The following is a 22,384-nucleotide window of genomic DNA, read 5'->3' as shown; positions in this document are numbered from 1 at the left end:
AGGGGAATGCAACACGAGGACTTCCGAGTAGGTCACCCATCCTAGTACTACTCTCGCCCAAGCACGCTTAACTTCGGAGTTCTGATGGGATCCGGTGCTTTAGTGCTGGTTTGATCGCATCCGACATGCAACTATCTATTTGTTCCTTATGCTTGCCCCTACTACTACTACTACTAGTCGTTGGGTGTCAAGCGCGGTGGGAAAAGTCACACAGTAATCGTCAAAAATAAGAAAATGAGGTCATATAGATCACGTTCCCGCGTCATCCTTGTCACGTGGCGCAAAAATATATTTAAAAAGGGGAATGCAACACGAGGACTTCCGAGGAGGTCACCCATCCTAGTACTACTCTCGCCCAAGCACGCTTAACTTCGGAGTTCTGATGGGATCCGGTGCTTTAGTGCTGGTATGATCACATCCGACATGCAACTATCTATTTGTTCCTTATGCTTGCCCCTACTACTACTACTAGTCGTTGGGTGTCAAGCGCGGTGGGAAAAGTCACACAGTAATCGTCAAAAATAAGAAAATGAGGTCATATAGATCACGGTCCCGCGTCATCCTTGTCACGTGGCGCAAAAATATATTTAAAAAGGGGAATGCAACACGAGGACTTCCCAGGAGGTCACCCATCCTAGTACTACTCTCGCCCAAGCACGCTTAACTTCGGAGTTCTGATGGGATACGGTGCTTTAGTGCTGGTATGATCGCATGCGACATGCAACTATCTATTTGTTCCTTATGCTTGCCCCTACTACTACTACTACTACTACTACTACTACTAGTCGTTAGGTGTCAAGCGCGGTGGGAAAAGTCACACAGTAATCGTCAAAAATAAGAAAATGAGGTCATATAGATCACGGTCCCGCGTCATCCTTGTCACGTGGCGCAAAAATATATTTAAAAAGGGGAATGCAACACGAGGACTTCCCAAGAGGTCACCCATCCTAGTACTACTCTCGCCCAAGCACGCTTAACTTCGGAGTTCTGATGGGATCCGGTGCTTTAGTGCTGGTATGATCGCATCCGACATGCAACTATCTTTTTGTTCCTTATGCTTGCCCCTACTACTACTACTACTACTACTACTACTACTACTACTACTACTACTACTACTACTACTACTACTACTACTACTACTACTACTACTACTACTACTAGTACTACTACTACTACTACTACTACTACTACTACTACTACTACTACTACTACTACTACTACTACTACTAGTCGTTGGGTGTCAAGCGCGGTGGGAAAAGTCACACAGTAATCGTCAAAAATAAGAAAATGAGGTCATATAGATCACGCTCCCGCGTCATCCTTGTCACGTGGCACAAAAATATATTTAAAAAGGGGAATGCAACACGAGGACTTCCCAGGAGGTCACCCATCCTAGTACAACTCTCGCCCAAGCACGCTTAACTTCGGAGTTCTGATGGGATCCGGTGCTTTAGTGCTGGTATGATCGCATCCGACATGCAACTATCTATTTGTTCTTTATGCTTGCCCCTACTACTACTACTACTACTACTACTACTACTACTACTACTACTACTACTACTACTACTATTACTAGTCGTTGGGTGTCAAGCGCGGTGGGAAAAGTCACACAGTAATTGTCAAGAATAAGAAAATGAGGTCATATAGATCACGGTCCCCCGTCATTCTTGTCACGTGCCGCAAAAATATATTTAAAAAGGGGAAAGCAACACGAGGACTTCCCAGGAGGTCACCCATCCTAGTACTACTCTCGCCCAAGCACGCTTAACTTCGGAGTTCTGCTGGGATCCGGTGCTTTAGTGCTGCTATGATCGCATCCGACATGCAACTATCTATTTGTTCCTTATGCTTGCCCCTACTACTACTACTACTACTACTACTACTACTACTAGTCGTTGGGTGTCAAGCGCGGTGGGAAAAGTCACACAGTAATCGTCAAAAATAAGAAAATGAGGTCATATAGATCACGCTCCCGCGTCATCCTTGTCACGTGGCGCAAAAATATATTTAAAAAGGGGAACGCAACACGAGGACTTCCCATGAGGTCACCCATCCTAGTACTACTCTCGCCCAAGCACGCTTAACTTCGGAGTTCTGATGGGATCTGGTGCTTTAGTGCTGGTATGATCGCATCCGACATGCAACTATCTATTTGTTCCTTATGCTTGCCCCTACTACTACTACTACTACTACTACTACTACTATTAGTCGTTGGGTGTCAAGCGCGGTGGGAAAAGTCACACAGTAATCGTCAAAAATAAGAAAATGAGGTCATATAGATCACGGTCCCGCGTCATCCTTGTCACGTGGCGCAAAAATATATTTAAAAAGGGGAATGCAACACGAGGACTTCCCAGGAGGTCACCCATCCTAGTACTACTCTCGCCCAAGCACGCTTAACTTCGGAGTTCTAATGGGATCCGGTGCTTTAGTGCTGGTATGATCGCATCCGACATGCAACTATCTATTTGTTCCTTATGCTTGCCCCTACTACTACTACTACTACTACTAGTCGTTGGGTGTCAAGCGCGGTGGGAAAAGTCACACAGTAATCGTCAAAAATAAGAAAATGAGGTCATATAGATCACGGTCCCGCGTCATCCTTGTCACGTGGCGCAAAAATATATTTAAAAAGGGGATTGCAACACGTGGACTTCCCAGGAGGTCACCCATCCTAGTACTACTCTCGCCCAAGCACGCTTAACTTCGGAGTTCTGATGGGATCCGGTGCTTTAGTGCTGATATGATCGCATCCGACATGCAACTATCTATTTGTTCCTTATGCTTGCCCCTACTACTACTACTACTACTACTAGTCGTTGGGTGTCAAACGCGGTGGGAAAAGTCACACAGTAATCGTCAAAAATAAGAAAATGAGGTCATATAGATCACGCTCCCGCGTCATCCTTGTCACGTGGCGCAAAAATATATTTAAAAAGGGGAATGCAACACGAGGACTTCCCACGAGGTTAACCATCCTAGTACTACTCTCGCCCAAGCACGCTTAACTTCGGAGTTCTGATGGGATCCGGTGCTTTAGTGGTGGTATGATCGCATCCGACATGCAACTATCTATTTCTTCCTTATGCTTGCCCCTACTACTACTACTACTACTACTACTACTACTACTACTACTAGTCGTAAGGTGTCAAGCGCGGTGGGAAAAGTCACACAGTAATCGTCAAAAATAAGAAAATGAGGTCATATAGATCACGGTCCCGCGTCATCCTTGTCACGTGCCGCAAAAATATATTTAAAAAGGGGAATGCAACACGAGGACTTCCCAGGAGGTCACCCATCCTAGTACTACTCTCGCCCAAGTACGCTTAACTTCGGAGTTCTGATGGGATCCGGTGCTTTAGTGCTGGTATGATCGCATCCGACATGCAACTATCTATTTGTTCCTTATGCTTGCCCCTACTACTACTACTACTACTACTACTACTACTACTACTACTACTAGTCGTTGGGTGTCAAGCGCGGTGGGTAAAGTCACACAGTAATCGTCAAAAATAAGAAAATGAGGTCATATAGATCACGCTCCCGCGTCATCCTTGTCACGTGGCGCAAAAATATATTTAAAAAGGGAAATGCAACACGAGGACTTCCCAGGAGGTCACCCATCCTAGTACTACTCTCGCCCAAGCACGCTTAACTTCGGAGTTCTGATGGGATCCGGTGCTTTAGTGCTGGTATGATCACATCCGACATGTAACTATCTATTTGTTCCTTATGCTTGCCCCTACTACTACTACTACTACTACTACTAGTCGTTGGGTGTCAAGCGCGGTGGGAAAAGTCACACAGTAATCGTCAAAAATAAGAAAATGAGGTCATATAGATCACGGTCCCGCGTCATCCTTGTCACGTGCCGCAAAAATATATTTAAAAAGGGGATGCAACACGAGGACTTCCCAGGAGGTCACTCATCCTAGTACTACTCTCGCCCAAGCACGCTTAACTTCGGAGTTCTGATGGGATCCGGTGCTTTAGTGCTGGTATGATCGCATCCGACATGCAACTATCTATTTGTTCCTTATGCTTGCCCCTACTACTACTACTACTACTACTACTACTAGTCGTTGGGTGTGAAGCGCGGTGGGATAAGTCACACAGTAATCGTCAAAAATAAGAAAATGAGGTCATATAGATCACGCTCCCGCGTCATCCTTATCACGTGCCGCAAAAATATATTTAAAAAGGGGAATGCAACACGAGGACTTCCCAGGAGGTCACCCATCCTAGTACTACTCTCGCCCAAGCACGCTTAACTTCGGAGTTCTGATGGGATCCGGTGCTTTAGTGCTGGTATGATCGCATCCGACATGCAACTATCTATTTCTTCCTTATGCTTGCCCCTACTACTACTACTACTACTACTACTACTACTACTAGTCGTTGGGTGTCAAGCGCGGTGGGAAAAGTCACACAGTAATCGTCAAAAATAAGAAAATGAGGTCATATAGATCACGGTCCCGCGTCATCCTTGTCACGTGCCGCAAAAATATATTTAAAAAGGGGAATGCAACACGAGGACTTCCCAGGAGGTCACCCATCCTAGTACTACTCTCGCCCAAGTACGCTTAACTTCGGAGTTCTGATGGGATCCGGTGCTTTAGTGCTGGTATGATCGCATCCGACATGCAACTATCTATTTGTTCCTTATGCTTGCCCCTACTACTACTACTACTACTACTACTACTACTACTACTACTACTACTAGTCGTTGGGTGTCAAGCGCGGTGGGTAAAGTCACACAGTAATCGTCAAAAATAAGAAAATGAGGTCATATAGATCACGCTCCCGCGTCATCCTTGTCACGTGGCGCAAAAATATATTTAAAAAGGGAAATGCAACACGAGGACTTCCCAGGAGGTCACCCATCCTAGTACTACTCTCGCCCAAGCACGCTTAACTTCGGAGTTCTGATGGGATCCGGTGCTTTAGTTTTGGTATGATCACATCCGACATGTAACTATCTATTTGTTCCTTATGCTTGCCCCTACTACTACTACTACTACTAGTCGTTGGGTGTCAAGCGCGGTGGGAAAAGTCACACAGTAATCGTCAAAAATAAGAAAATGAGGTCATATAGATCACGGTCCCGCGTCATCCTTGTCACGTGCCGCAAAAATATATTTAAAAAGGGGATGCAACACGAGGACTTCCCAGGAGGTCACTCATCCTAGTACTACTCTCGCCCAAGCACGCTTAACTTCGGAGTTCTGATGGGATCCGGTGCTTTAGTGCTGGTATGATCGCATCCGACATGCAACTATCTATTTGTTCCTTATGCTTGCCCCTACTACTACTACTACTACTACTAGTCGTTGGGTGTCAAGCGCGGTGGGATAAGTCACACAGTAATCGTCAAAAATAAGAAAATGAGGTCATATAGATCACGCTCCCGCGTCATCCTTATCACGTGCCGCAAAAATATATTTAAAAAGGGGAATGCAACACGAGGACTTCCCAGGAGGTCACCCATCCTAGTACTACTCTCGCCCAAGCACGCTTAACTTCGGAGTTCTGATGGGATCCGGTGCTTTAGTGCTGGTATGATCGCATCCGACATGCAACTATCTATTTGTTCCTTATGCTTGCCCCTACTACTACTACTACTACTACTAGTCGTTGGGTGTCAAGCGCGGTGGGAAAAGTCACACAGTAATCGTCAAAAATAAGAAAATGAGGTCATATAGATCACGCTCCCGCGTCATCCTTATCACGTGCCGCAAAAATATATTTAAAAAGGGGAATGCAACACGAGGACTTCCCAGGAGGTCACCCATCCTAGTACTACTCTCGCCCAAGCACGCTTAACTTCGGAGTTCTGATGGGATCCGGTGCTTTAGTGCTGGTATGATCGCATCCGACATGCAACTATCTATTTGTTCCTTATGCTTGCCCCTACTACTACTACTACTACTACTAGTCGTTGGGTGTCAAGCGCGGTGGGAAAAGTCACACAGTAATCGTCAAAAATAAGAAAATGAGGTCATATAGATCACGCTCCCGCGTCATCCTTGTCACGTGGCGCAAAAATATATTTAAAAAGGGGAATGCAACAAGAGGACTTCCCAGGAGGTCACCCATCCTAGTACTACTCTCGCCCAAGTACGCTTAACTTCGGAGTTCTGATGGGATCCGGTGCTTTAGTGCTGGTATGATCGCATCCGACATGCAACTATCTATTTGTTCCTTATGCTTGCCCCTACTACTACTACTACTACTACTACTAGTCGTTGGGTGTCAAGCGCGGTGGGAAAAGTCACACAGTAATCGTCAAAAATAAGAAAATGAGGTCATATAGATCACGGTCCCGCGTCATCCTTGTCACGTGGCGCAAAAATATATTTAAAAAGGGGAATGCAACACGAGGACTTCCCAGGAGGTCACCCATCCTAGTACTACTCTCGCCCAAGCACGCTTAACTTCGGAGTTCTGATGGGATCCGGTGCTTTAGTGCTGATATGATCGCATCCGACATGCAACTATCTATTTGTTCCTTATGCTTGCCCCTACTACTACTACTACTACTACTACTAGTCGTTGGGTGTCAAACGCGGTGGGAAAAGTCACACAGTAATCGTCAAAAATAAGAAAATGAGGTCATATAGATCACGCTCCCGCGTCATCCTTGTCACGTGGCGCAAAAATATATTTAAAAAGGGGAATGCAACACGAGGACTTCCCACGAGGTTAACCATCCTAGTACTACTCTCGCCCAAGCACGCTTAACTTCGGAGTTCTGATGGGATCCGGTGCTTTAGTGCTGGTATGATCGCATCCGACATGCAACTATCTATTTCTTCCTTATGCTTGCCCCTACTACTACTACTACTACTACTACTACTACTACTACTACTAGTCGTTGGGTGTCAAGCGCGGTGGGAAAAGTCACACAGTAATCGTCAAAAATAAGAAAATGAGGTCATATAGATCACGGTCCCGCGTCATCCTTGTCACGTGCCGCAAAAATATATTTAAAAAGGGGAATGCAACACGAGGACTTCCCAGGAGGTCACCCATCCTAGTACTACTCTCGCCCAAGTACGCTTAACTTCGGAGTTCTGATGGGATCCGGTGCTTTAGTGCTGGTATGATCGCATCCGACATGCAACTATCTATTTGTTCCTTATGCTTGCCCCTACTACTACTACTACTACTACTACTACTACTAGTCGTTGGGTGTCAAGCGCGGTGGGTAAAGTCACACAGTAATCGTCAAAAATAAGAAAATGAGGTCATATAGATCACGCTCCCGCGTCATCCTTGTCACGTGGCGCAAAAATATATTTAAAAAGGGAAATGCAACACGAGGACTTCCCAGGAGGTCACCCATCCTAGTACTACTCTCGCCCAAGCACGCTTAACTTCGGAGTTCTGATGGGATCCGGTGCTTTAGTGCTGGTATGATCACATCCGACATGTAACTATCTATTTGTTCCTTATGCTTGCCCCTACTACTACTACTACTACTACTAGTCGTTGGGTGTCAAGCGCGGTGGGAAAAGTCACACAGTAATCGTCAAAAATAAGAAAATGAGGTCATATAGATCACGGTCCCGCGTCATCCTTGTCACGTGCCGCAAAAATATATTTAAAAAGGGGATGCAACACGAGGACTTCCCAGGAGGTCACTCATCCTAGTACTACTCTCGCCCAAGCACGCTTAACTTCGGAGTTCTGATGGGATCCGGTGCTTTAGTGCTGGTATGATCGCATCCGACATGCAACTATCTATTTGTTCCTTATGCTTGCCCCTACTACTACTACTACTAGTCGTTGGGTGTGAAGCGCGGTGGGATAAGTCACACAGTAATCGTCAAAAATAAGAAAATGAGGTCATATAGATCACGCTCCCGCGTCATCCTTATCACGTGCCGCAAAAATATATTTAAAAAGGGGAATGCAACACGAGGACTTCCCAGGAGGTCACCCATCCTAGTACTACTCTCGCCCAAGCACGCTTAACTTCGGAGTTCTGATGGGATCCGGTGCTTTAGTGCTGGTATGATCGCATCCGACATGCAACTATCTATTTCTTCCTTATGCTTGCCCCTACTACTACTACTACTACTACTACTACTACTAGTCGTTGGGTGTCAAGCGCGGTGGGAAAAGTCACACAGTAATCGTCAAAAATAAGAAAATGAGGTCATATAGATCACGGTCCCGCGTCATCCTTGTCACGTGCCGCAAAAATATATTTAAAAAGGGGAATGCAACACGAGGACTTCCCAGGAGGTCACCCATCCTAGTACTACTCTCGCCCAAGTACGCTTAACTTCGGAGTTCTGATGGGATCCGGTGCTTTAGTGCTGGTATGATCGCATCCGACATGCAACTATCTATTTGTTCCTTATGCTTGCCCCTACTACTACTACTACTACTACTACTACTACTACTACTAGTCGTTGGGTGTCAAGCGCGGTGGGTAAAGTCACACAGTAATCGTCAAAAATAAGAAAATGAGGTCATATAGATCACGCTCCCGCGTCATCCTTGTCACGTGGCGCAAAAATATATTTAAAAAGGGAAATGCAACACGAGGACTTCCCAGGAGGTCACCCATCCTAGTACTACTCTCGCCCAAGCACGCTTAACTTCGGAGTTCTGATGGGATCCGGTGCTTTAGTTTTGGTATGATCACATCCGACATGTAACTATCTATTTGTTCCTTATGCTTGCCCCTACTACTACTACTACTACTAGTCGTTGGGTGTCAAGCGCGGTGGGAAAAGTCACACAGTAATCGTCAAAAATAAGAAAATGAGGTCATATAGATCACGGTCCCGCGTCATCCTTGTCACGTGCCGCAAAAATATATTTAAAAAGGGGATGCAACACGAGGACTTCCCAGGAGGTCACTCATCCTAGTACTACTCTCGCCCAAGCACGCTTAACTTCGGAGTTCTGATGGGATCCGGTGCTTTAGTGCTGGTATGATCGCATCCGACATGCAACTATCTATTTGTTCCTTATGCTTGCCCCTACTACTACTACTACTACTACTACTAGTCGTTGGGTGTCAAGCGCGGTGGGATAAGTCACACAGTAATCGTCAAAAATAAGAAAATGAGGTCATATAGATCACGCTCCCGCGTCATCCTTATCACGTGCCGCAAAAATATATTTAAAAAGGGGAATGCAACACGAGGACTTCCCAGGAGGTCACCCATCCTAGTACTACTCTCGCCCAAGCACGCTTAACTTCGGAGTTCTGATGGGATCCGGTGCTTTAGTGCTGGTATGATCGCATCCGACATGCAACTATCTATTTGTTCCTTATGCTTGCCCCTACTACTACTACTACTACTACTAGTCGTTGGGTGTCAAGCGCGGTGGGAAAAGTCACACAGTAATCGTCAAAAATAAGAAAATGAGGTCATATAGATCACGCTCCCGCGTCATCCTTGTCACGTGGCGCAAAAATATATTTAAAAAGGGGAATGCAACAAGAGGACTTCCCAGGAGGTCACCCATCCTAGTACTACTCTCGCCCAAGCACGCTTAACTTCGGAGTTCTGATGGGATCCGGTGCTTTAGTGCTGGTATGATCGCATCCGACATGCAACTATCTATTTGTTCCTTATGCTTGCCCCTACTACTACTACTACTACTACTACTAGTCGTTGGGTGTCAAGCGCGGTGGGAAAAGTCACACAGTAATCGTCAAAAATAAGAAAATGAGGTCATATAGATCACGCTCCCGCGTCATCCTTGTCACGTGGCGCAAAAATATATTTAAAAGGGGAATGCAACACGAGGACTTCCCAGGAGGTCACCCATCCTAGTACTACTCTCGCCCAAGCACGCTTAACTTCGGAGTTCTAATGGGATCCGGTGCTTTAGTGCTGGTATGATCGCATCCGACATGCAACTATCTATTTGTTCCTTATGCTTGCCCCTACTACTACTACTACTACTACTAGTCGTTGGGTGTCAAGCGCGGTGGGAAAAGTCACACAGTAATCGTCAAAAATAAGAAAATGAGGTCATATAGATCACGCTCCCGCGTCATCCTTGTCACGTGGCGCAAAAATATATTTAAAAAGGGGAATGCAACACGAGGACTTCCCAGGAGGTCACCCATCCTAGTACTACTCTCGCCCAAGCACGCTTAACTTCGGAGTTCTGATGGGATCCGGTGCTTTAGTGCTGGTATGATCGCATCCGACATGCAACTATCTATTTGTTCCTTATGCTTGCCCCTACTACTACTACTACTACTACTAGTCGTTGGGTGTCAAGCGCGGTGGGAAAAGTCACACAGTAATCGTCAAAAATAAGAAAATGAGGTCATATAGATCACGGTCCCGCGTCATCCTTGTCACGTGGCGCAAAAATATATTTAAAAAGGGGAATGCAACACGAGGACTTCCCAGGAGGTCACCCATCCTAGTACTACTCTCGCCCAAGCACGCTTAACTTCGGAGTTCTGATGGGATCCGGTGCTTTAGTGCTGATATGATCGCATCCGACATGCACCTATCTATTTGTTCCTTATGCTTGCCCCTACTACTACTACTACTACTACTACTAGTCGTTGGGTGTCAAACGCGGTGGGAAAAGTCACACAGTAATCGTCAAAAATAAGAAAATGAGGTCATATAGATCACGCTCCCGCGTCATCCTTGTCACGTGGCGCAAAAATATATTTAAAAAGGGGAATGCAACACGAGGACTTCCCACGAGGTTAACCATCCTAGTACTACTCTCGCCCAAGCACGCTTAACTTCGGAGTTCTGATGGGATCCGGTGCTTTAGTGCTGGTATGATCGCATCCGACATGCAACTATCTATTTCTTCCTTATGCTTGCCCCTACTACTACTACTACTACTACTACTACTACTACTAGTCGTTGGGTGTCAAGCGCGGTGGGAAAAGTCACACAGTAATCGTCAAAAATAAGAAAATGAGGTCATATAGATCACGGTCCCGCGTCATCCTTGTCACGTGCCGCAAAAATATATTTAAAAAGGGGAATGCAACACGAGGACTTCCCAGGAGGTCACCCATCCTAGTACTACTCTCGCCCAAGTACGCTTAACTTCGGAGTTCTGATGGGATCCGGTGCTTTAGTGCTGGTATGATCGCATCCGACATGCAACTATCTATTTGTTCCTTATGCTTGCCCCTACTACTACTACTACTACTACTACTACTACTACTACTACTAGTCGTTGGGTGTCAAGCGCGGTGGGTAAAGTCACACAGTAATCGTCAAAAATAAGAAAATGAGGTCATATAGATCACGCTCCCGCGTCATCCTTGTCACGTGGCGCAAAAATATATTTAAAAAGGGAAATGCAACACGAGGACTTCCCAGGAGGTCACCCATCCTAGTACTACTCTCGCCCAAGCACGCTTAACTTCGGAGTTCTGATGGGATCCGGTGCTTTAGTGCTGGTATGATCACATCCGACATGTAACTATCTATTTGTTCCTTATGCTTGCCCCTACTACTACTACTACTACTACTAGTCGTTGGGTGTCAAGCGCGGTGGGAAAAGTCACACAGTAATCGTCAAAAATAAGAAAATGAGGTCATATAGATCACGGTCCCGCGTCATCCTTGTCACGTGCCGCAAAAATATATTTAAAAAGGGGATGCAACACGAGGACTTCCCAGGAGGTCACTCATCCTAGTACTACTCTCGCCCAAGCACGCTTAACTTCGGAGTTCTGATGGGATCCGGTGCTTTAGTGCTGGTATGATCGCATCCGACATGCAACTATCTATTTGTTCCTTATGCTTGCCCCTACTACTACTACTACTACTACTACTACTAGTCGTTGGGTGTGAAGCGCGGTGGGATAAGTCACACAGTAATCGTCAAAAATAAGAAAATGAGGTCATATAGATCACGCTCCCGCGTCATCCTTATCACGTGCCGCAAAAATATATTTAAAAAGGGGATGCAACACGAGGACTTCCCAGGAGGTCACTCATCCTAGTACTACTCTCGCCCAAGCACGCTTAACTTCGGAGTTCTGATGGGATCCGGTGCTTTAGTGCTGGTATGATCGCATCCGACATGCAACTATCTATTTCTTCCTTATGCTTGCCCCTACTACTACTACTACTACTACTACTACTACTACTACTACTACTAGTCGTTGGGTGTCAAGCGCGGTGGGAAAAGTCACACAGTAATCGTCAAAAATAAGAAAATGAGGTCATATAGATCACGGTCCCGCGTCATCCTTGTCACGTGCCGCAAAAATATATTTAAAAAGGGGAATGCAACACGAGGACTTCCCAGGAGGTCACCCATCCTAGTACTACTCTCGCCCAAGTACTCTTAACTTCGGAGTTCTGATGGGATCCGGTGCTTTAGTGCTGGTATGATCGCATCCGACATGCAACTATCTATTTGTTCCTTATGCTTGCCCATACTACTACTACTACTACTACTACTACTACTACTAGTCGTTGGGTGTCAAGCGCGGTGGGTAAAGTCACACAGTAATCGTCAAAAATAAGAAAATGAGGTCATATAGATCACGCTCCCGCGTCATCCTTGTCACGTGGCGCAAAAATATATTTAAAAAGGGAAATGCAACACGAGGACTTCCCAGGAGGTCACCCATCCTAGTACTACTCTCGCCCAAGCACGCTTAACTTCGGAGTTCTGATGGGATCCGGTGCTTTAGTTTTGGTATGATCACATCCGACATGTAACTATCTATTTGTTCCTTATGCTTGCCCCTACTACTACTACTACTACTACTACTAGTCGTTGGGTGTCAAGCGCGGTGGGAAAAGTCACACAGTAATCGTCAAAAATAAGAAAATGAGGTCATATAGATCACGGTCCCGCGTCATCCTTGTCACGTGCCGTAAAAATATATTTAAAAAGGGGATGCAACACGAGGACTTCCCAGGAGGTCACTCATCCTAGTACTACTCTCGCCCAAGCACGCTTAACTTCGGAGTTCTGATGGGATCCGGTGCTTTAGTGCTGGTATGATCGCATCCGACATGCAACTATCTATTTGTTCCTTATGCTTGCCCCTACTACTACTACTACTACTACTAGTCGTTGGGTGTCAAGCGCGGTGGGATAAGTCACACAGTAATCGTCAAAAATAAGAAAATGAGGTCATATAGATCACGCTCCCGCGTCATCCTTATCACGTGCCGCAAAAATATATTTAAAAAGGGGAATGCAACACGAGGACTTCCCAGGAGGTCACCCATCCTAGTACTACTCTCGCCCAAGCACGCTTAACTTCGGAGTTCTGATGGGATCCGGTGCTTTAGTGCTGGTATGATCGCATCCGACATGCAACTATCTATTTGTTCCTTATGCTTGCCCCTACTACTACTACTACTACTAGTCGTTGGGTGTCAAGCGCGGTGGGAAAAGTCACACAGTAATCGTCAAAAATAAGAAAATGAGGTCATATAGATCACGCTCCCGCGTCATCCTTGTCACGTGGCGCAAAAATATATTTAAAAAGGGGAATGCAACAAGAGGACTTCCCAGGAGGTCACCCATCCTAGTACTACTCTCGCCCAAGCACGCTTAACTTCGGAGTTCTGATGGGATCCGGTGCTTTAGTGCTGGTATGATCGCATCCAACATGCAACTATCTATTTGTTCCTTATGCTTGCCCCTACTACTACTACTACTACTACTACTACTACTACTAGTCGTTGGGTGTCAAGCGCGGTGGGAAAAGTCACACAGTAATCGTCAAAAATAAGAAAATGAGGTCATATAGATCACGCTCCCGCGTCATCCTTGTCACGTGGCGCAAAAATATATTTAAAAGGGGAATGCAACACGAGGACTTCCCAGGAGGTCACCCATCCTAGTACTACTCTCGCCCAAGCACGCTTAACTTCGGAGTTCTAATGGGATCCGGTGCTTTAGTGCTGGTATGATCGCATCCGACATGCAACTATCTATTTGTTCCTTATGCTTGCCCCTACTACTACTACTACTACTACTAGTCGTTGGGTGTCAAGCGCGGTGGGAAAAGTCACACAGTAATCGTCAAAAATAAGAAAATGAGGTCATATAGATCACGCTCCCGCGTCATCCTTGTCACGTGGCGCAAAAATATATTTAAAAAGGGGAATGCAACACGAGGACTTCCCAGGAGGTCACCCATCCTAGTACAACTCTCGCCCAAGCACGCTTAACTTCGGAGTTCTGATGGGATCCGGCGCTTTAGTGCTGGTATGATCGCATCCGACATGCAACTATCTATTTGTTCCTTATGCTTGCCCCTACTACTACTACTACTATTACTACTACTAGTCGTTGGGTGTCAAGCGCGGTGGGAAAAGTCACACAGTAATCGTCAAAAATAAGAAAATGAGGTCATATAGATCACGGTCCCGCGTCATCCTTGTCACGTGGCGCAAAAATATATTTTAAAAGGGGAATGCAACACGAGGACTTCCCAGGAGGTCACCCATCATAGTACTACTCTCGCCCAAGCACGCTTAACTTCGGAGTTCTGATGGGATCCGGTGCTTTAGTGCTGGTATGATCGCATCCGACATGCAACTATCTATTTGTTCCTTATGCTTGCCCCTACTACTACTACTACTACAACAACTACTACTACTACTAGTCGTTGGGTGTCAAGCGCGGTGGGAAAAGTCACACAGTAATCGTCAAAAATAAGAAAATGAGGTCATATAGATCACGCTCCCGGGTCATCCTTGTCACGTGGCGCAAAAATATATTTAAAAAGGGGAATGCAACACGAGGACTTCCCAGGAGGTCACCCATCCTAGTACTACTCTCGCCCAAGCACGCTTAAATTCGGAGTTCTGATGGGATCCGATGCTTTAGTGCTGGTATGATCGCATCCGACATGCAACTATCTATTTGTTCCTTATGCTTGCCCCTACTACTACTACTACTACTACTACTACTACTACTACTACTAGTCGTTGGGTGTCAAGCGCGGTGGGAAAAGTCACACAGTAATCGTCAAAAATAAGAAAATGAGGTCATATAGATCACGGTCCCGCGTCATCCTTGTCACGTGCCGCAAAAATATATTTAAAAAGGGGAATGCAACACGAGGACTTCCCAGGAGGTCACCCATCCTAGTACTACTCTCGCCCAAGCACGCTTAACTTCGGAGTTCTGATGGGATCCGGTGCTTTAGTGCTGGTATGATCGCATCCGACATGCAACTATCTATTTGTTCCTTATGCTTGTCCCTACTACTACTACTACTACTACTACTAGTCGTTGGGTGTCAAGCGCGGTGGGAAAAGTCACACAGTAATCGTCAAAAATAAGAAAATGAGGTCATATAGATCACGCTCCCGCGTCATCCTTGTCACGTGGCGCAAAAATATATTTAAAAAGGGGAATGCAACACGAGGACTTCCCAGGAGGTCACCCATCCTAGTACTACTCTCGCCCAAGCACGCTTAACTTCGAAGTTCTGATGGGATCCGATGCTTGAGTGCTGGTATGATCGCATCCGACATGCAACCATCTATTTGTTCCTTATGCTTGCCCCTACTACTACTACTAATACTACTACTACTACTACTAGTACTACAACTAGTCGTTGGGTGTCAAGCGCGGTGAAAAAAGTCACACAGTAATCGTCAAAAAATAAGAAAATGAGGTCATATAGATCACGGTCCCGCGTCATCCTTGTCACGTGGCGCAAAAATATATTTAAAAAGGGGAATGCAACACGAGGACTTCCCAGGAGGTCACCCATCCTAGTACAACTCTCGCCCAAGCACGCTTAACTTCAGAGTTCTGATGGGATCCGGTGCTTTAGTGCTGGTATGATCGCATCCGACATGCAACTATCTATTTGTTCCTTATGCTTGCCCCTACTACTACTACTACTACTACTACTACTACTACTACTACTACTAGTCGTTGGGTGTCAAGCGCGGTGGGAAAAGTCACACAGTAATCGTCAAAAATAAGAAAATGAGGTCATATAGATCACGCTCCCGCGTCATCCTTGTCACGTGGCGCAAAAATATATTTAAAAAGGGGAATGCAACACGAGGACTTCCCAGGAGGTCACCCATCCTAGTACTACTCTCGCCCAAGCACGCTTAACTTCGGAGTTCTGATGGGATCCGGTGCTTTAGTGCTGGTATGATCGCATCCGACATGCAACTATCTATTTGTTCCTTATGCTTGCCCCTACTACTACTACTACTACTACTACTACTACTACTACTACTAGTCGTTGGGTGTCAAGCGCGGTGGGAAAAGTCACACAGTAATCGTCAAAAATAAGAAAATGAGGTCATATAGATCACGCTCCCGCGTCATCCTTGTCACGTGGCGCAAAATTATATTTAAAAAGGGGAATGCAACACGAGGACTTCCCAAGAGGTCACCCATCCTAGTACTATTCTCGCCCAAGCACGCTTAACTTCGGAGTTCTGATGGGATCCGGTGCTTTAGTGCTGGTATGATCGCATCCGACATGCAACTATCTATTTGTTTCTTATGCTTGCCCCTACTACTACTACTACTACTACTACTACTACTAGTCGTTGGGTGTCAAGCGCGGTGGGAAAAGTCACACAGTAATCGTCAAAAATAAGAAAATGAGGTCATATAGATCACGGTCCCGCGTCATCCTTGTCACGTGGCGCAAAAATATATTTAAAAAGGGGAATGCAACACGAGGACTTCCCAGGAGGTCACCCATCCTAGTACTACTCTCGCCCAAGCACGCTTAACTTCGGTGTTCTGATGGGATCCGGTGCTTTAGTGCTGGTATGATCGCATCCGACATGCAACTATCTATTTGTTCCTTATGCTTGCCCCTACTACTACTACTACTACTAGTCGTTGGGTGTCAAGCGCGGTGGGAAAAGTCACACAGTAATCGTCAAAAATAAGAAAATGAGGTCATATAGATCACGCTCCCGCGTCATCCTTGTCACGTGGCGCAAAAATATATTTAAAAAGGGGAATGCAACACGAGGACTTCCCAGGAGGTCACCCATCCTAGTACTACTCTCGCCCAAGCACGCTTAACTTCGGAGTTCTAATGGGATCCGGTGCTTTAGTGCTGGTAGGATCGCATCCGACATGCAACTATCTATTTGTTCCTTATGCTTGCCCCTACTACTACTACTACTACTACTAGTACTACTACTACTACTACTACTAGTCGTTGGGTGTCAAGCGCGGTGGGAAAAGTCACACAGTAATCGTCAAAAATAAGAAAATGAGGTCATATAGATCACGGTCCCGCGTCATCCTTGTCACGTGGCGCAAAAATATATTTAAAAAGGGGAATGCAACACTAGGACTTCCCAGGAGGTCACCCATCCTAGTACTACTCTCGCCCAAGCACGCTTAACTTCGGAGTTGTGATGGGATCCGGTGCTTTAGTGCTGGTATGATCGCATCCGACATGCAACTATCTATTTGTTCCTTATGCTTGCCCCTACTACTACTACTACTACTACTACTACTAGTCGTTGGGTGTCAAGCGCGGTGGGAAAAGTCACACGGTAATCGTCAAAAATAAGAAAATGAGGTCATATAGATCACGCTCCCGCGTCATCCTTGTCACGTGGCGCAAAAATATATTTAAAAAGGGGAATGCAACACGGAGTCCGAGGAGGTCACCCATCCTAGTACTACTCTCGCCCAAGCACGCTTAACTTCGGAGTTCTGATGGGATCCGGTGCTTTAGTGCTGGTATGATCGCATCCGACATGCAACTATCTATTTGTTCCTTATGCTTGCCCCTACTACTACTACTACTACTACTACTACTACTAGTCGTTGGGTGTCAAGCGCGGTGGGAAAAGTCACACAGTAATCGTCAAAAATAAGAAAATGAGGTCATATAGATCACGCTCCCGCGTCATCCTTGTCACGTGGCGCAAAAATATATTTAAAAAGGGGAATGCAACACGAGGACTTCCCAGGAGGTCACCCATCCTAGTACTACTCTCGCCCAAGCACGCTTAACTTCGGAGTTCTGATGAGATCCGGTGCTTTAGTGCTGGTATGATCGCATCCGACATGCAACTATCTATTTGTTCCTTATGCTTGCCCCTACTACTACTACTACTACTAGTCGTTGGGTGTCAAGCGCGGTGGGAAAAGTCACACAGTAATCGTTAAAAATAAGAAAATGAGGTCATATAGATCACGCTCCCGCGTCATCCTTGTCACGTGGCGCAAAAATATATTTAAAAAAGGGAATGCAACACGAGGACTTCCCAGGAGGTCACCCATCCTAGTACTACTCTCGCCCAAGCACGCTTAACTCCGGAGTTCTGATGGGATCCGGTGCTTTAGTGCTGGTATGATCGCATCCGACATGCAACTATCTATTTGTTCCTTATGCTTGCCCCTACTACTACTACTACTACTACTACTACTACTAGTCGTTGGGTGTCAAGCGCGGTGGGAAAAGTCACACAGTAATCGTCAAAAATAAGAAAATGAGGTCATATAGATCACGGTCCCGCGTCATCCTTGTCACGTGGCGCAAAAATATATTTAAAAAGGGGAATGCAACACGAGGACTTCCCAGGAGGTCACCCATCGTAGTACTACTCTTGCCCAAGCACGCTTAACTTTGGAGTTCTGATGGGATCCGGTGCTTTAGTGCTGGTATGATCGCATCCGACATGCAACTATCTATTTGTTCCTTATGCTCGCCCCTACTACTACTACTACTACTAGTCGTTGTGTGTCAAGCGCGGTGGGAAAAGTCACACAGTAATCGTCAAAAATAAGGAAATGAGGTCATATAGATCACGCTCCCGCGTCATCCTTGTCACGTGGCGCAAAAATATATCGAAAAAGGGGAATGCAACACGAGGACTTCACAGGAGGTCACCCATCCTAGTACTACTCTCGCCCAAGCACGCTTAACTTCGAAGTTTTGATGGGATCCGGTGCTTTAGTGCTGGTATGATCGCATCCAACATGCAACTATCTATTTGTTCCTTATGCTTGCCCCTACTACTACTACTACTACTACTACTACTACTACTACTAGTCGTTGGGTGTCAAGCGCGGTGGGAAAAGTCACATAGTAATCGTCAAAAATAAGAAAATGAGGTCATATAGATCACGGTTCCGCGTCATCCTTGTCACGTGGCGCAAAAATATATTTAAAAAGGGGAATGCAACACGAGGACTTCCCAGGAGGTCACCCATCCTAGTACTACTCTCGCCAAGCACGCTTAACTTCAGAGTTCTGATGGGATCCGGTGCTTTAGTGCTGGTATGATCGCATCCGACATGCAACTATCTATTTGTTCCTTATGCTTGCCCCTACTACTACTACTACTACTACTACTACTACTACTAGTCGTTGGGTGTCAAGCGCGGTGGGAAAAGTCACACAGTAATCGTCAAAAATAAGAAAATGAGGTCATATAGATCACGCTCCCGCGTCATCCTTGTCACGTGGCGCAAAAATATATTTAAAAAAGGGAATGCAACACGAGGACTTCCCAGGAGGTCACCCATCCTAGTACTACTCTTGCCCAAGCACGCTTAACTTCGGAGTTCTGATGGGATCCGGTGCTTTAGTGCTGGTATGATCGCATCCGACATGCAACTATCTATTTGTTCCTTATGCTTGCCCCTACTACTACTACTACTACTACTACTACTACTAGTCGTTGGGTGTCAAGCGCGGTGGGAAAAGTCACACAGTAATCGTCAAAAATAAGAAAATGAGGTCATATAGATCACGGTCCCGCGTCATCCTTGTCACGTGGCGCAAAAATATATTTAAAAAGGGGAATGCAACACGAGGACTTCCCGATGGGATCCGGTGCTTTAGTGCTGGTATGATCGCATCCGACATGCAACTATCTATTTGTTCCTTATGCTCGCCCCTACTACTACTACTACTACTAGTCGTTGTGTGTCAAGCGCGGTGGGAAAAGTCACACAGTAATCGTCAAAAATAAGAAAATGAGGTCATATAGATCACGCTCCCGCGTCATCCTTGTCACGTGGCGCAAAAATATATTGAAAAAGGGGAATGCAACACGAGGACTTCACAGGAGGTCACCCATCCTAGTACTACTCTCGCCCAAGCACGCTTAACTTCGAAGTTTTGATGGGATCCGGTGCTTTAGTGCTGGTATGATCGCATCCAACATGCAACTATCTATTTGTTCCTTATGCTTGCCCCTACTACTACTACTACTACTACTACTACTACTACTACTACTACTACTACTAGTCGTTGGGTGTCAAGCGCGGTGGGAAAAGTCACATAGTAATCGTCAAAAATAAGAAAATGAGGTCATATAGATCACGGTTCCGCGTCATCCTTGTCACGTGGCGCAAAAATATATTTAAAAAGGGGAATGCAACACGAGGACTTCCCAGGAGGTCACCCATCCTAGTACTACTCTCGCCAAGCACGCTTAACTTCAGAGTTCTGATGGGATCCGGTGCTTTAGTGCTGGTATGATCGCATCCGACATGCAACTATCTATTTGTTCCTTATGCTTGCCCCTACTACTACTACTACTACTACTACTAGTCGTTGGGTGTCAAGCGCGGTGGGAAAAGTCACACAGTAATCGTCAAAAATAAGAAAATGAGGTCATATAGATCACGCTCCCGCGTCATCCTTGTCACGTGGCGTAAAAATATATTTAAAAAGGGGAATGCAACACGAGGACTTCCCACGAGGTCACCCATCCTAGTACTACTCTCGCGCAAGCACGCTTAACTTCGGAGTTCTGATGGGATCCGGTGCTTTAGTGCTGGTATGATCGCATCCGACATGCAACTATCTATTTGTTCCTTATGCTTGCCCCTACTACTACTACTACTACTACTACTACTACTACTACTAGTCGTTGGGTGTCAAGCTGTGACAGCCCGAGACCGACGTTCCAGAAGCTTCTCCTTTTCTTTCCGTTTTTTGTCGTGTGGGTATTTTCAGTTGCCGCATCATCATCGCATCATGCGCATCATCGGCATTGCATCGGCATCTCCGTTGCCGCCAGTTTTCAAAACTTGCATTCGTAGTAGTTGCCGTTTCACGCCGTTGTCCGTTCTGAGTCCGACCGCACACGCACGCGCCCGCGGCACCGTCGAAACCCTATTTTTAAAGTGCGTCTAAAACTGTCTCTGATCCAGGTGAAACTTGACACGCGGTCGCGATTAGATATAGCGAGGCCGCGTGTCGAATTTCGTCGCGATCGGAGACCGTCTGGTACCCGAACGGTCGCCCGTAGCGGTACCGTCTTCGGTTATTCGTCGGACGTCTGTCGGTGGTTTTAAATCGTTGCCGCGCCGCCAGCTCTTCCTCTCGTCTCCGGTTATCCCCTCCACGGCCACATACCCGTACCCGCGTTCGGAATCGTCCGAATCCGACCCCGCGGTTGGATCCTGAACGAAATTCCGGTTAACGGAGCCCCCCGGTTTGCCTATATATAGACCCCTTCTAATTTTCGGACAGCCTTCCTCAAAATCCTCCTCGTTTTCCGCGCAGCCTAAACCTAACCCTAGCCGCCGCCCCACCTCTCTCTCCCCTGCCGCGCCGCCGGGCCCGCGAAGCCCATCCGGGGCCCGCCCGGGCCCATCCGGCGAGCCACCGCCGCCCCGTTCTTCCTGCCCGGGCCGCGCCTCCCCATGGCTTCCTCTCCCGCGTCGCCGCGCCGGCCAGCAGCCGCCGCTGCCGGAGCCCTCTGTGCTGCCTCGACCCCGACCCGCAGCTCCTCGCCAGAGGCACCCCGCCGCCGGCCGCAACCGGGAGACGCGCCGCCGCGCGCTGCTACCCCGTCCCGCGCGAAGCCCGTGCTACCTTGTCCCGCCTGCGCCGCCGACGCCGTTCCTCGCCGTCCTTCCCTCGCCCGAGGCCAGATCCGGCCAGCCGCCGCCTGGATCTGCCGCCTACGCCTCGCCCCGCTCCTCCTCCCGGTGCTCGCCTCCCGTGCAGCACCGCCGCCGCGGTTTCCTCTCGTTCCCGAGCGGACGGGACGAGCGGACGAGCCGAGTGCCAGCGTCAGGCGCGTCGCGAGGCCCAGCACCGACGCCGTGGCCCAGCGCCCGAGCGGAGGCTCCAGGCCGGCCCAGTTCCTTCGGTCGCCCCGAGGCCCAGCAGCCCCTTAGGCCCAATGCCTCATCGCCCAGGCCGAGCCTGCTAAGGTGAGGCCCTCTCTCGCCTAAATCATGCACTCGGCGCTAGGTTTTATCCTGCGCCCCGGTGAAGCCCAATAGTGTTTTTTTTTAGTTTTAGATTTTAATTAATTTCAGGGAAATAGACGTTTTTCAAACGACCGTATCTTTTTACCCGTAAGTCGGAACGACGCGTGTTATATATCGTTTTGGGGTAGCTTCGCGAGTAGAACACGATTATCCAACATGCATATTGTTTTAACGCTGTTTAGAGTGCCTAAGGCCTCGT

The 22,384-nt window shown here is 47.0% G+C and overlaps 66 non-coding genes across 66 annotated transcripts; all 66 read right to left on the bottom strand.

Moving 5' to 3' along the window:
* Window positions 1-3: 3 nt before the first annotated feature.
* On the bottom strand, window positions 4-122 carry LOC123431749. Its single transcript, XR_006623337.1, has one exon. It is a non-coding gene; the product is annotated as a 5S ribosomal RNA (ribosomal RNA).
* Window positions 123-301: 179 nt separating this feature from the next.
* Window positions 302-420, bottom strand: LOC123437390. The gene has a single exon (XR_006628573.1). It is a non-coding gene; the product is annotated as a 5S ribosomal RNA (ribosomal RNA).
* A 176-nt stretch (window positions 421-596) lies between these two features.
* LOC123438847 lies at window positions 597-715 on the bottom strand. Its single transcript, XR_006629965.1, has one exon. It is a non-coding gene; the product is annotated as a 5S ribosomal RNA (ribosomal RNA).
* Window positions 716-909: 194 nt separating this feature from the next.
* On the bottom strand, window positions 910-1,028 carry LOC123434955. Its single transcript, XR_006626219.1, has one exon. It is a non-coding gene; the product is annotated as a 5S ribosomal RNA (ribosomal RNA).
* Window positions 1,029-1,354: 326 nt separating this feature from the next.
* Window positions 1,355-1,473, bottom strand: LOC123435515. The gene has a single exon (XR_006626762.1). It is a non-coding gene; the product is annotated as a 5S ribosomal RNA (ribosomal RNA).
* Window positions 1,474-1,700: 227 nt separating this feature from the next.
* On the bottom strand, window positions 1,701-1,819 carry LOC123432825. The gene has a single exon (XR_006624397.1). It is a non-coding gene; the product is annotated as a 5S ribosomal RNA (ribosomal RNA).
* A 197-nt stretch (window positions 1,820-2,016) lies between these two features.
* On the bottom strand, window positions 2,017-2,135 carry LOC123437935. The gene has a single exon (XR_006629097.1). It is a non-coding gene; the product is annotated as a 5S ribosomal RNA (ribosomal RNA).
* Window positions 2,136-2,332: 197 nt separating this feature from the next.
* On the bottom strand, window positions 2,333-2,451 carry LOC123435029. The gene has a single exon (XR_006626290.1). It is a non-coding gene; the product is annotated as a 5S ribosomal RNA (ribosomal RNA).
* Window positions 2,452-2,636: 185 nt separating this feature from the next.
* Window positions 2,637-2,755, bottom strand: LOC123438000. The gene has a single exon (XR_006629158.1). It is a non-coding gene; the product is annotated as a 5S ribosomal RNA (ribosomal RNA).
* A 185-nt stretch (window positions 2,756-2,940) lies between these two features.
* LOC123432562 lies at window positions 2,941-3,059 on the bottom strand. Its single transcript, XR_006624139.1, has one exon. It is a non-coding gene; the product is annotated as a 5S ribosomal RNA (ribosomal RNA).
* Window positions 3,060-3,262: 203 nt separating this feature from the next.
* On the bottom strand, window positions 3,263-3,381 carry LOC123436844. Its single transcript, XR_006628053.1, has one exon. It is a non-coding gene; the product is annotated as a 5S ribosomal RNA (ribosomal RNA).
* Window positions 3,382-3,587: 206 nt separating this feature from the next.
* Window positions 3,588-3,706, bottom strand: LOC123436685. The gene has a single exon (XR_006627898.1). It is a non-coding gene; the product is annotated as a 5S ribosomal RNA (ribosomal RNA).
* A 187-nt stretch (window positions 3,707-3,893) lies between these two features.
* Window positions 3,894-4,012, bottom strand: LOC123437219. The gene has a single exon (XR_006628411.1). It is a non-coding gene; the product is annotated as a 5S ribosomal RNA (ribosomal RNA).
* A 191-nt stretch (window positions 4,013-4,203) lies between these two features.
* Window positions 4,204-4,322, bottom strand: LOC123433979. Its single transcript, XR_006625274.1, has one exon. It is a non-coding gene; the product is annotated as a 5S ribosomal RNA (ribosomal RNA).
* A 197-nt stretch (window positions 4,323-4,519) lies between these two features.
* LOC123436843 lies at window positions 4,520-4,638 on the bottom strand. The gene has a single exon (XR_006628052.1). It is a non-coding gene; the product is annotated as a 5S ribosomal RNA (ribosomal RNA).
* Window positions 4,639-4,847: 209 nt separating this feature from the next.
* LOC123432709 lies at window positions 4,848-4,966 on the bottom strand. The gene has a single exon (XR_006624280.1). It is a non-coding gene; the product is annotated as a 5S ribosomal RNA (ribosomal RNA).
* A 181-nt stretch (window positions 4,967-5,147) lies between these two features.
* On the bottom strand, window positions 5,148-5,266 carry LOC123437218. The gene has a single exon (XR_006628410.1). It is a non-coding gene; the product is annotated as a 5S ribosomal RNA (ribosomal RNA).
* Window positions 5,267-5,451: 185 nt separating this feature from the next.
* LOC123433967 lies at window positions 5,452-5,570 on the bottom strand. Its single transcript, XR_006625262.1, has one exon. It is a non-coding gene; the product is annotated as a 5S ribosomal RNA (ribosomal RNA).
* A 185-nt stretch (window positions 5,571-5,755) lies between these two features.
* Window positions 5,756-5,874, bottom strand: LOC123433955. Its single transcript, XR_006625251.1, has one exon. It is a non-coding gene; the product is annotated as a 5S ribosomal RNA (ribosomal RNA).
* Window positions 5,875-6,059: 185 nt separating this feature from the next.
* On the bottom strand, window positions 6,060-6,178 carry LOC123432192. The gene has a single exon (XR_006623788.1). It is a non-coding gene; the product is annotated as a 5S ribosomal RNA (ribosomal RNA).
* Window positions 6,179-6,366: 188 nt separating this feature from the next.
* Window positions 6,367-6,485, bottom strand: LOC123435932. The gene has a single exon (XR_006627177.1). It is a non-coding gene; the product is annotated as a 5S ribosomal RNA (ribosomal RNA).
* A 188-nt stretch (window positions 6,486-6,673) lies between these two features.
* LOC123437966 lies at window positions 6,674-6,792 on the bottom strand. Its single transcript, XR_006629126.1, has one exon. It is a non-coding gene; the product is annotated as a 5S ribosomal RNA (ribosomal RNA).
* Window positions 6,793-6,995: 203 nt separating this feature from the next.
* Window positions 6,996-7,114, bottom strand: LOC123436842. The gene has a single exon (XR_006628051.1). It is a non-coding gene; the product is annotated as a 5S ribosomal RNA (ribosomal RNA).
* Window positions 7,115-7,308: 194 nt separating this feature from the next.
* Window positions 7,309-7,427, bottom strand: LOC123436684. The gene has a single exon (XR_006627897.1). It is a non-coding gene; the product is annotated as a 5S ribosomal RNA (ribosomal RNA).
* A 184-nt stretch (window positions 7,428-7,611) lies between these two features.
* On the bottom strand, window positions 7,612-7,730 carry LOC123437217. The gene has a single exon (XR_006628409.1). It is a non-coding gene; the product is annotated as a 5S ribosomal RNA (ribosomal RNA).
* Window positions 7,731-7,909: 179 nt separating this feature from the next.
* LOC123433944 lies at window positions 7,910-8,028 on the bottom strand. Its single transcript, XR_006625240.1, has one exon. It is a non-coding gene; the product is annotated as a 5S ribosomal RNA (ribosomal RNA).
* A 194-nt stretch (window positions 8,029-8,222) lies between these two features.
* LOC123436841 lies at window positions 8,223-8,341 on the bottom strand. Its single transcript, XR_006628050.1, has one exon. It is a non-coding gene; the product is annotated as a 5S ribosomal RNA (ribosomal RNA).
* Window positions 8,342-8,541: 200 nt separating this feature from the next.
* LOC123432708 lies at window positions 8,542-8,660 on the bottom strand. Its single transcript, XR_006624279.1, has one exon. It is a non-coding gene; the product is annotated as a 5S ribosomal RNA (ribosomal RNA).
* A 181-nt stretch (window positions 8,661-8,841) lies between these two features.
* LOC123437216 lies at window positions 8,842-8,960 on the bottom strand. Its single transcript, XR_006628408.1, has one exon. It is a non-coding gene; the product is annotated as a 5S ribosomal RNA (ribosomal RNA).
* A 188-nt stretch (window positions 8,961-9,148) lies between these two features.
* LOC123433932 lies at window positions 9,149-9,267 on the bottom strand. The gene has a single exon (XR_006625229.1). It is a non-coding gene; the product is annotated as a 5S ribosomal RNA (ribosomal RNA).
* Window positions 9,268-9,452: 185 nt separating this feature from the next.
* On the bottom strand, window positions 9,453-9,571 carry LOC123438030. Its single transcript, XR_006629192.1, has one exon. It is a non-coding gene; the product is annotated as a 5S ribosomal RNA (ribosomal RNA).
* A 187-nt stretch (window positions 9,572-9,758) lies between these two features.
* LOC123435028 lies at window positions 9,759-9,877 on the bottom strand. The gene has a single exon (XR_006626289.1). It is a non-coding gene; the product is annotated as a 5S ribosomal RNA (ribosomal RNA).
* Window positions 9,878-10,062: 185 nt separating this feature from the next.
* On the bottom strand, window positions 10,063-10,181 carry LOC123433920. The gene has a single exon (XR_006625217.1). It is a non-coding gene; the product is annotated as a 5S ribosomal RNA (ribosomal RNA).
* A 185-nt stretch (window positions 10,182-10,366) lies between these two features.
* LOC123435931 lies at window positions 10,367-10,485 on the bottom strand. Its single transcript, XR_006627175.1, has one exon. It is a non-coding gene; the product is annotated as a 5S ribosomal RNA (ribosomal RNA).
* Window positions 10,486-10,673: 188 nt separating this feature from the next.
* Window positions 10,674-10,792, bottom strand: LOC123437965. The gene has a single exon (XR_006629125.1). It is a non-coding gene; the product is annotated as a 5S ribosomal RNA (ribosomal RNA).
* A 197-nt stretch (window positions 10,793-10,989) lies between these two features.
* Window positions 10,990-11,108, bottom strand: LOC123436840. The gene has a single exon (XR_006628049.1). It is a non-coding gene; the product is annotated as a 5S ribosomal RNA (ribosomal RNA).
* Window positions 11,109-11,311: 203 nt separating this feature from the next.
* LOC123436683 lies at window positions 11,312-11,430 on the bottom strand. The gene has a single exon (XR_006627896.1). It is a non-coding gene; the product is annotated as a 5S ribosomal RNA (ribosomal RNA).
* Window positions 11,431-11,614: 184 nt separating this feature from the next.
* Window positions 11,615-11,733, bottom strand: LOC123437215. Its single transcript, XR_006628407.1, has one exon. It is a non-coding gene; the product is annotated as a 5S ribosomal RNA (ribosomal RNA).
* A 190-nt stretch (window positions 11,734-11,923) lies between these two features.
* LOC123437214 lies at window positions 11,924-12,042 on the bottom strand. The gene has a single exon (XR_006628406.1). It is a non-coding gene; the product is annotated as a 5S ribosomal RNA (ribosomal RNA).
* Window positions 12,043-12,248: 206 nt separating this feature from the next.
* LOC123436182 lies at window positions 12,249-12,367 on the bottom strand. Its single transcript, XR_006627415.1, has one exon. It is a non-coding gene; the product is annotated as a 5S ribosomal RNA (ribosomal RNA).
* A 197-nt stretch (window positions 12,368-12,564) lies between these two features.
* LOC123432707 lies at window positions 12,565-12,683 on the bottom strand. Its single transcript, XR_006624278.1, has one exon. It is a non-coding gene; the product is annotated as a 5S ribosomal RNA (ribosomal RNA).
* A 187-nt stretch (window positions 12,684-12,870) lies between these two features.
* Window positions 12,871-12,989, bottom strand: LOC123437213. Its single transcript, XR_006628405.1, has one exon. It is a non-coding gene; the product is annotated as a 5S ribosomal RNA (ribosomal RNA).
* Window positions 12,990-13,174: 185 nt separating this feature from the next.
* LOC123433908 lies at window positions 13,175-13,293 on the bottom strand. The gene has a single exon (XR_006625204.1). It is a non-coding gene; the product is annotated as a 5S ribosomal RNA (ribosomal RNA).
* A 182-nt stretch (window positions 13,294-13,475) lies between these two features.
* Window positions 13,476-13,594, bottom strand: LOC123438029. Its single transcript, XR_006629191.1, has one exon. It is a non-coding gene; the product is annotated as a 5S ribosomal RNA (ribosomal RNA).
* Window positions 13,595-13,790: 196 nt separating this feature from the next.
* LOC123435027 lies at window positions 13,791-13,909 on the bottom strand. The gene has a single exon (XR_006626288.1). It is a non-coding gene; the product is annotated as a 5S ribosomal RNA (ribosomal RNA).
* Window positions 13,910-14,094: 185 nt separating this feature from the next.
* On the bottom strand, window positions 14,095-14,213 carry LOC123437129. Its single transcript, XR_006628327.1, has one exon. It is a non-coding gene; the product is annotated as a 5S ribosomal RNA (ribosomal RNA).
* A 191-nt stretch (window positions 14,214-14,404) lies between these two features.
* On the bottom strand, window positions 14,405-14,523 carry LOC123435009. The gene has a single exon (XR_006626271.1). It is a non-coding gene; the product is annotated as a 5S ribosomal RNA (ribosomal RNA).
* A 200-nt stretch (window positions 14,524-14,723) lies between these two features.
* Window positions 14,724-14,842, bottom strand: LOC123431805. Its single transcript, XR_006623389.1, has one exon. It is a non-coding gene; the product is annotated as a 5S ribosomal RNA (ribosomal RNA).
* Window positions 14,843-15,045: 203 nt separating this feature from the next.
* On the bottom strand, window positions 15,046-15,164 carry LOC123433896. The gene has a single exon (XR_006625193.1). It is a non-coding gene; the product is annotated as a 5S ribosomal RNA (ribosomal RNA).
* Window positions 15,165-15,352: 188 nt separating this feature from the next.
* Window positions 15,353-15,471, bottom strand: LOC123431735. The gene has a single exon (XR_006623323.1). It is a non-coding gene; the product is annotated as a 5S ribosomal RNA (ribosomal RNA).
* Window positions 15,472-15,681: 210 nt separating this feature from the next.
* On the bottom strand, window positions 15,682-15,800 carry LOC123437687. The gene has a single exon (XR_006628863.1). It is a non-coding gene; the product is annotated as a 5S ribosomal RNA (ribosomal RNA).
* Window positions 15,801-16,006: 206 nt separating this feature from the next.
* On the bottom strand, window positions 16,007-16,125 carry LOC123433885. The gene has a single exon (XR_006625182.1). It is a non-coding gene; the product is annotated as a 5S ribosomal RNA (ribosomal RNA).
* Window positions 16,126-16,328: 203 nt separating this feature from the next.
* LOC123435441 lies at window positions 16,329-16,447 on the bottom strand. Its single transcript, XR_006626692.1, has one exon. It is a non-coding gene; the product is annotated as a 5S ribosomal RNA (ribosomal RNA).
* Window positions 16,448-16,641: 194 nt separating this feature from the next.
* LOC123437945 lies at window positions 16,642-16,760 on the bottom strand. The gene has a single exon (XR_006629106.1). It is a non-coding gene; the product is annotated as a 5S ribosomal RNA (ribosomal RNA).
* Window positions 16,761-16,942: 182 nt separating this feature from the next.
* On the bottom strand, window positions 16,943-17,061 carry LOC123437241. The gene has a single exon (XR_006628433.1). It is a non-coding gene; the product is annotated as a 5S ribosomal RNA (ribosomal RNA).
* Window positions 17,062-17,270: 209 nt separating this feature from the next.
* Window positions 17,271-17,389, bottom strand: LOC123432659. Its single transcript, XR_006624232.1, has one exon. It is a non-coding gene; the product is annotated as a 5S ribosomal RNA (ribosomal RNA).
* A 191-nt stretch (window positions 17,390-17,580) lies between these two features.
* Window positions 17,581-17,696, bottom strand: LOC123433229. Its single transcript, XR_006624767.1, has one exon. It is a non-coding gene; the product is annotated as a 5S ribosomal RNA (ribosomal RNA).
* A 194-nt stretch (window positions 17,697-17,890) lies between these two features.
* LOC123435330 lies at window positions 17,891-18,009 on the bottom strand. The gene has a single exon (XR_006626586.1). It is a non-coding gene; the product is annotated as a 5S ribosomal RNA (ribosomal RNA).
* Window positions 18,010-18,191: 182 nt separating this feature from the next.
* Window positions 18,192-18,310, bottom strand: LOC123435935. Its single transcript, XR_006627179.1, has one exon. It is a non-coding gene; the product is annotated as a 5S ribosomal RNA (ribosomal RNA).
* Window positions 18,311-18,504: 194 nt separating this feature from the next.
* LOC123438886 lies at window positions 18,505-18,623 on the bottom strand. The gene has a single exon (XR_006630002.1). It is a non-coding gene; the product is annotated as a 5S ribosomal RNA (ribosomal RNA).
* Window positions 18,624-18,805: 182 nt separating this feature from the next.
* LOC123432453 lies at window positions 18,806-18,924 on the bottom strand. Its single transcript, XR_006624034.1, has one exon. It is a non-coding gene; the product is annotated as a 5S ribosomal RNA (ribosomal RNA).
* A 200-nt stretch (window positions 18,925-19,124) lies between these two features.
* Window positions 19,125-19,242, bottom strand: LOC123432690. The gene has a single exon (XR_006624262.1). It is a non-coding gene; the product is annotated as a 5S ribosomal RNA (ribosomal RNA).
* Window positions 19,243-19,439: 197 nt separating this feature from the next.
* Window positions 19,440-19,558, bottom strand: LOC123436665. Its single transcript, XR_006627878.1, has one exon. It is a non-coding gene; the product is annotated as a 5S ribosomal RNA (ribosomal RNA).
* A 438-nt stretch (window positions 19,559-19,996) lies between these two features.
* Window positions 19,997-20,115, bottom strand: LOC123432452. The gene has a single exon (XR_006624033.1). It is a non-coding gene; the product is annotated as a 5S ribosomal RNA (ribosomal RNA).
* A 212-nt stretch (window positions 20,116-20,327) lies between these two features.
* LOC123432689 lies at window positions 20,328-20,445 on the bottom strand. Its single transcript, XR_006624261.1, has one exon. It is a non-coding gene; the product is annotated as a 5S ribosomal RNA (ribosomal RNA).
* Window positions 20,446-20,633: 188 nt separating this feature from the next.
* Window positions 20,634-20,752, bottom strand: LOC123438636. Its single transcript, XR_006629769.1, has one exon. It is a non-coding gene; the product is annotated as a 5S ribosomal RNA (ribosomal RNA).
* Between the last annotated feature and the right edge of the window lie 1,632 nt (window positions 20,753-22,384).

Source organism: Hordeum vulgare, chromosome 2H, assembly GCF_904849725.1.
Source record: "Hordeum vulgare subsp. vulgare chromosome 2H, MorexV3_pseudomolecules_assembly, whole genome shotgun sequence".
In the NCBI taxonomy this organism is placed as follows: Eukaryota; Viridiplantae; Streptophyta; class Magnoliopsida; order Poales; family Poaceae; genus Hordeum; species Hordeum vulgare.
The sequence above is the reverse complement of the archived record's forward strand: the minus strand, read 5'-3'. Positions and strand labels throughout refer to the sequence as shown.